This window comes from Seriola aureovittata, chromosome 13 (assembly GCF_021018895.1).
Source record: "Seriola aureovittata isolate HTS-2021-v1 ecotype China chromosome 13, ASM2101889v1, whole genome shotgun sequence".
Classification (NCBI taxonomy): domain Eukaryota; kingdom Metazoa; phylum Chordata; class Actinopteri; order Carangiformes; family Carangidae; genus Seriola; species Seriola aureovittata.
Window position 1 is genome coordinate 5507065 of NC_079376.1, and position 8070 is coordinate 5515134.

The window sequence follows — 8070 nt, forward strand, 5'->3', positions numbered from 1 at the left end:
GAAACTGATGCCTTCATGGCGAAACTTCGAAGCTGGTTAAAAACTTTAAAAAAAAACGTCAGAGAGGCTGTGGACAGATACAAAGATTAGTGATACATACAAATCTGTACAAATCTTTCAGTTTAGTTCAGTTGTGAGCCCTCGGTCAGCCAGCAGGCGGCAGCAGCAGCAGAGGCAGCAGAGGCAGCAGCTCTCTGGATGAATGAGGATTTAAAGCTGTTTGGATTGAAGCTTCCCAGCTGACCCAAATCTGAAGTGGCACAGTTCAGTCACACAGAAACAAATGAAATAAAACCTCAGTCCTTCATGGCCACTGAAGCAAGAAGAGGAAAAGCCTGCAGACTGGACACAAACAAACAGACACTGAACCATGTCATTTTAAGATGACACTGAAGCCACAAAGTCTGACTTTGTGCTGTCGAGATATGACTCAGTTTTGGTTTTAGTAAATCCTCCGATTCTGTGATGTCATTTGCACCCTGTCCTAACTCCTGCATGTGAGACATTTAGGGACATCTAAAGTCTGTGTTGCTCTTCCTTGGTGAGTAAAGTTGCTGAGATATCCTGCAAACCTGCAAAAGTTGAAAGTTCAAGGCAGAGGTTCAGAGCCTCAGTTGCAGCAGGTGTCTTTGGTTCAGTACTTCTTTAGTCCAGGTTGTGTCCCTTAGTCATTTCCCATAAAACATCCACAGACAGAGGTTCACCCACAGTTTTGTGCTCTTTCACTTGTGTTGACACGCCACTCGGCAGAAGAAGAAAAAACAAAGAGAAATGTCTTTAATGTTCAGGCCAGCAGCTGGAGTCTGTCTCCTCCTCTGCTGCTGCAGCCGGGCAGCTCTGGCAGAGCAAAGTGGAAAACTGGTCGTCCTGTGACACACCACATCACCACATCACCATCTGTGGACAGAGCGCAGCCCTGCAGCAGGAGAAACGCTGAAGAGACGACGTCATTAAAAACCCTCATGGTCTTATTCAAATAAGAAAAAACTGCTCACATGTGCTCCGTCACACGTTAGAAGAGCTACCACAGATTTTATAATGTCGCCCAGAGACTGTAAATAGCCTCCCCCTGCAGGGGGAAGACAAAATAACATGAACACTTGATTAAAAAAGGGTCATATAATATGCTCCAGGCTGTTTCTCTTACGTCTGAAATCATTTTACAGTTTGTCTGGTTGATGCAGCTGCAGTTTGGTCACAGATGGTTTAAGGTCTGTTAGTTCTCCCATCATGCCTTAAAGGAAAGTCAGTCAGAGTGCCAAGATGGCAACAGCAGTTGCCATCTTGGCGGTGCCTGACAACGCCTAACTCCCGGCTAATCCAAAAATGGGCAAAAAGGCAGGGCGTATGTGAAATGATAATGAGCCGTAGCTAATGACCCCAAAAACTTAAAAACTGTCGGACATCGTAGCCACCAAGCTCAGAGACATCTTTTAGTTCAAGGCTAAAGCCGTTAATAAAGAAATAATTAAAAATGAATTATCCAAAAAGTTCCTGTAGTTACGTCCTGGGTCTAACATCTTTTCCACAGCAGTCACTTTGACTTGTCATGGCAGGAAAAGCACAGGTGACACAAATTTTGTCAACAATGGCTAAGTTCCACCAATCGTCCCAGTAAAGTCATACCAGTGAGCCAGAATGTGTAATATGAGGACCCTGGAACTGGCTCACCTGATATTGATGTTATCAATTACACCTGTTCTTTTCCTGTAATATGACACGCCAAAATGTCTGCTGCAAAAAAGGTCTATTGTGATAATAAAAGGACTGATTTCAGGGTGTTTGTGATTGTGTATGGGGGAAAAAATAACTGCACCATGTGACTGTGTCCATTATGCAAAAGTTATCTTCAGATCTATATTACCTACTATATGTTTTAATGGAGTAAAATTAACCAAAGAGCAGCAGGCACATTATTTCATCATCATTTTTATTGCAGTTAATTTCACACGAACAATCAGACAGAAACAGAGCCTCATTTTGAATTAGAGATCAAATCCAACAATAAAATCTGCGGATATAAAAAAATATTGTGAAACTGCATAAAAGGTCCTCTAATGCTCACATCAGTCAGATCAGGACACGACTGAACTGAAACTGGCTTTAAAGATGAAAACAGGGGAACATGAGGGGTTTAATTCCAAAGTTAAAGGTCCCCGACAAAACGATTACTCAGAGTGATGCAGATGAAACTCTCTAAAACTATTAATCAATTATTAATTAACCAAGAACTTGTTTTTCTGAGATGGATTTGTGTCCAGTTTGGATTTAAACCCTTTAAAACATGAACATTTTTCTTCCCAAACCAAAGAGGTGAATCATCAAAGGATTTATTTGGTTTGAGATGAACAGACAAAACTCATTTACATGCAAACAGTCAGTGAATGCAAATATGTCCAAACGTTAAAATCAAATACTTCGATTTCAATTAACATTAATATAAAAATGACTTAAGTCTAATCTACAGTGACTCCCCTCTTGCTTATTCGAGTGACGGCAGTTCTAAACGAGCAACAGTGTGGGAAACGATAATCTGGTTTGAATTTACAGTATAAAACTTAATTTTTTATAATATTTTTTTAAAATTTTAGTCACTTATTTCCATTTTCCCTCCTCGCAGGGAGACAGTTATGCAGCTACAAAGTGCAAAAGGCAACACGAGAGGACAAAGTGAAGAAACAAGAAATGTCAGGACCAGAGGTTTCACATGAAAGATAAAAATCTTCCTGAACAACAATAAAGGCACTAAAGGGAAGCGTGAAGCAGAGTCAGGCTAACAGAGCTACAGCTACACAGTTCAACCACTGTATATTTGGTCAAGGTCAGAAAGAATCTTATATATAAAAAGTCGTTTCTCTGAGATCCAGTATTTAAAGAAGAAAGAAAATGCCTCAAACGACACAAAGACGTCCATGTTGCTCAGCAGAGAGCAGAGCCGGACCCTCGGCCACCAGGGGGCGCAGAGGAGCTGAAAATGTCAGCAGTTCTTTTTAAACATTACAATTTAAGCATTTACTAATAAACTCCCTGATTTTGTTCACAAGCTCAGAAGACATTTGAGAATAAGGGGTGGTAAAAAGAAATTCAAGTTTTCTGTAACTGATTTAACAAAAGTAGATATTATAAAAACATAGTTCAAGGTTGCTGTAATAGGTTTTGAGATCCTAACAATCATAAAACAAAACAAAACAAGATTATAACAAATTTTGGGAATCTATCATATAACAAATAATGGGATTATAGCAAATGATATTTATGATAAATATAATTCTTTTGCATTCTATGAAAGAACAATTTGGATTATAACAAATTTTGATGTTTTCTACCAAATTTGGTATCCTAATCCTAATTTATGAAAATAGACCAAATAAGAAATATGAAATTGTAACAAATACAATTAAGGACTGTAACAGATTTAAAGACCTGATTTTGACAAAAATTAAATATACAAAAAATTAAAAAAAAAAAAAAAAGAATTGTTCTACCCATTAAAACCTGATTAAAACATAAAATTTGGATTATAATCCCAGTATTGAAATCCTGAATTTATCAAACTACAACATGTTGGATTATATAATATAACACTGACAATCAGGGAATTTATCGTAAGGTTAATTAATTGTAATAATTTATATTTAAATACTTTTGGTAAAGTTAAACAAACAAATTCAGATCCTTATTAAAGCCCCTAAAACACCTGGGTCCAGCCCTGCTCTGACTAGATTACCACAGATGAAATATACTCTTCCAATAATCCAGAAAAACAGATTTTCTTCAGTTCACACACACAAACACACAAACACACACACACACTGGTTACACACTGGTGAACATGAGTGGTGGGGGTCTTGTGGAAACGGTCCTCTTTAACTCTGACAGTCCTCACAACAGAAACACAGTCATCATCATCTCACTCAGGATGTTTGGTTTAATCTCATTTATAAATCTAATTTCCTCGATTGTTCCTCCATGTGCAGGAAACATCGGCCTGTGAGGATAAAAATACCACAAATAACACGTGTTTGAACGCTCACAGCTTCTCCTGCCTCATCACTGACTTACTTCACATGTCACAACGTTGTCCCGACAGATTCAGCTGGAGGTAAATAATTATGTTTTGTGTCAAAAATATCACAAGACATGAACATGGTTTTGGCTCCAAAAAAAAACCTCGATTTAACATTTAGATTTTTAAACCAGCCTCCTGATACTTATTGGACTGTTTCAACAAACCTGATCCCACCACAGGATCAACAGAGGATGTGTGTTTTGTCGATCAAACAAAAACAAAAGACAACGGGAACAAACTTCCGGTTTCACTGATACAGAGAGGAAAACACATTCGGTCAGAAACACTACAACAAACAGAAATATGTTCGTGCACGAGGCAAGGCCACAGGATGTGAAAACGAGCCGGACACACTCCCAGGTGAAGATGGCCCATCTGTGTTGACTCGGTTTTATTTAGAGTCCGACAACATGTGAGCAAGTTGGGTAGACGTTTCGGTTTATAAAGTTGGTTTAAGTTTTGTAAATTCTGGATTTGTAGCGTGTAGAGTTGTATTGAGTGAAATTTGTGGCATTTTTTGAGCTTAATATTTGCAGTTCCTCCTCCTCCAATGTTAGGATTTTCAATTTTCTCTCTTTTATATCACTGCAATTTAAGTATATTTGGGTTTTAAACTGTTGATCAGACAAAACAATGATAACTGAGAAACTGTAATGGACATTTTTTCCCCCATTTTTGACATTTTATAGACCAAACAACAAATCTGTTAATTGAGAAAATAATCAACAGATTATCATTAGTTCCTTCGTTCCCTTTATGTTTTATAGAAAGTACTTTGTATTATTGTTTAAAGGTGCTATGCAAATAAACTTGTCTTATTTCATCCTTTTGCCACAAGCTAGAATTCTTCTGATCTTTTAGCTACTTTAAGTAAAGTTTTCAAAAAAGTAAAATAATATGATGGTACTTTACCTGCCACTAACCAAATTTATGTGACTGCAGGTAAACTTTTACAATCTTAAAATTCTGAATAAAAAAACTGACATTTTCTCTAAACTCTGGTGTTATTTTAGTTCAATTTCCCTAGAGGGCAATGACCAAATCTGACCTCAGATCAACATTTAGGATCAACTTCACCCTTTCTGTCTGGCTTGGGAAGAGTGGAGGGGGTGGGGGGTGGGGGGTGGGGGGCAGTGCATTCTGGGAACAGTGCATTCATATTAGGACAGTACCGTATACAACAACAACAACAACAACAACAACATAAATCAGGTTATGCCACATGGCTTCCTGCTGAACCTGCTGCCCTCAACGAGGCAAATTAAGACACGTGAAAAGTTTGTTTTTCTCTTGACTGTATTGGTCCTCAGTTCAGAGGTGAGATGCCACCAGCAGGGGGCAGCAGCACCTGAACGCTGCACTAGCTGGGGAAAAAAAAAATAAAAACAACTGTCCTCAATTTGCCCTGGAGCAAGGCACTTCGCCCACAACTGCTGCAGTGGATAAAACACAGGGATTAATATGAAGCAGGCTCCTCTCCCTGTGTGAACCAAACATCAGGCCTCTGTCCAGATGTTCAGTCATTGTTACCTCCAGGAGAGAGACTCAGAACAGACTCAGTGCAGCTGGACAGTGAAACGTTTGAGACAGACAAGTGAAAACAGTGGAAACATCACTCGTGTTTCAGGTGAAGGTCAACACTCACAGACGCTCAGTGATCAATACTGTCAACTGCTAAAGTTTACTTTTCCTTTTTTTTTTTTATGTCAGATGGAATAACAGCTGGACTCATCTGGAATTTAGACTCAACTTTTTTTTTTTTCAAACAAATTAGGTTTTGGATGATGTGCAGGATATTCTTCTTTCTTAATGCTATGAAAAAAAAAAGTCTTAACACAAAGTCCACTCACTAGATATTTTCTGGGGCTTTCACCTGCAGCTCGGAGAGTTAGTGAGTGAACGTTGGTTAAAGATGTTTTCTGTCTCCAGAGTCAAGAATGAACCTTAATGCTCAAATCCTAAAAAGGAAAATTCAGATTTTTCCCAACTTCAGTGAGTTGCTAATCCAGAGGGCTGTGTGTTCTTATTTGCACAGTCACAGACGTGAGTTTTTCAAAATGTTTATTTGGAAAAACTTAACGAGTGTCGCCCCCAGGACAGACTGTTTTGCTGGACACTGTGTTTCCCAAATCTCTGGGTGATTAGTTACAGTGATGAGATGAGACTGTAATTTCTTTTTAAAAGTTTTGAACTGAAACAGGACACTTTCGCTGGGGCTGCAGGGTTTCATAACTGATCACTGAGCGCTCATTATGTGTGTGGACGTGGAACTACTTTTCAGATTTAGGATGAGAAGCTGCCATGAAACTGACTGAAGGATTCACACAGACAACACTGTGCTGCTGCTGTGTTGGAAAACGCATCACTGCAGTGGTCAGGGTCAGTTTCATAACATTTCACGATCCTTTCAACTCCAACAGGACGTCACTGTTGGATTTAATGAACACATGGGGATCTGTTTGAAAACTAATTTCTTAACAGGTCACAATTTACAGATGTTTTTTTGTCCTGCAGCAGCAGCAGCATTTTGATGCCAATGTCATCTACGTATAGAACCAGAAAGGAACTTGGTCACTTCTGAAGAGTAAAGCAGGCACAGAAAAAAAAACACGCTCCAGTAAAAGTTCAGATTGGTCCGGTCCTACAGGCATCACCCAGTAAATCCACACTGAAGGTTAAAGTGGAATAACAGTGGTCTGAAGAGGGTTTACTCATTAGTGCGACTCAGCTGCAGCGTGGGAGGACGACAGGAGGAGAGGGAGAGAGCTAAAGGCAAAGTCCACGTGAACGCTGATGAGATGTTTTTCCTGTCTAACAGCTGTCAATACACAAACCCCTGCTCACATTCACCATGAAGGGTTTTGGGGCACGTGTTTGTCGAGGTCAGGAAGTCTTTGAATCACACATATGACAAGTGTGACCTGAATCATTTGTGTTCTTATTGGCAGCTAAATCACAGGAGTGGAGATAATTATCAGTAAATCTATCATCAGCTCATTTGTAGTTAAAGCATCAAGTTTTGCTCAATCTTTTACTTTCTGCTCATTGTGACGATGCTCCAGCTGATTTAAGCAGCTACTACAATTGAGTGTGCTACAATATTTTTATTGTTTTATAGGAATAAAAAAAAAAAAAATTTCCAGAAGGAATTTGTAATTGTAATTCCCTAAAAAGTCATTATGTTTTTATGACATGTAAAAGCTGACAGTTTGTAATTAAAATTAAAAATATTACACCAGTCTCTAAACATTACAACTCTTTTCTGTGCATTTTGAGAAACTTTATCCTTGAAACATTAGAACTTTATTTTGAAATTATGGCTGTTTTTTTCAAAAATAATTCCACCTCACTCTAATACTGTCATGGTTTACAAAACTAGATTTTTAACTATATATTTTTTTTGCCTGAGCTGCATCATCTTGCTCCCTTCATCATCCTGACCTCACGATCCATGAGCAGTCTTATCTCCGCTACCTCCTCCCTCCTGACGCCAGCAGGTGAAAGTTTTACAGTGTTGAAAAAAGAACAAGCTGAGCCGAGCCGACAGATTTCCATCATCCTTAAAATATTAAAAACCTCTCTGTACATTTCCCAAACAAAGTGAAGCTTCATTCCTTCCTTCTGGATCATTTAATATGTGCCTTGTCATTGCTTTTTTCATGTCAGCTCGCAGGAAAAGCAATGAGTCTATGAGCAGAGATCAGACGACACGTTGTCTGAGGAAAGACGGAGACAGAGTGGGAGGAGCCCTTTAAGAAAACTCTGTACATGTGCGATCAAACACCTCAGAAAAAGACTCCATTCCTGTAATCTGTCTCTTGTAGTTTAAGAGGAGACAAACTAACTTCAAACACTAGGACGTCCGATCCACGGGGGGGGGGGGGGGGGGGGGGTGCAAGGACAAAGAGGAACCTTTCTACATTAGAATAAGGAATTATAAAATCACAGGGATCTTATATTGCTTTGAGAGGTGAGACAAAAGAGAGGAAGGATCAAATATT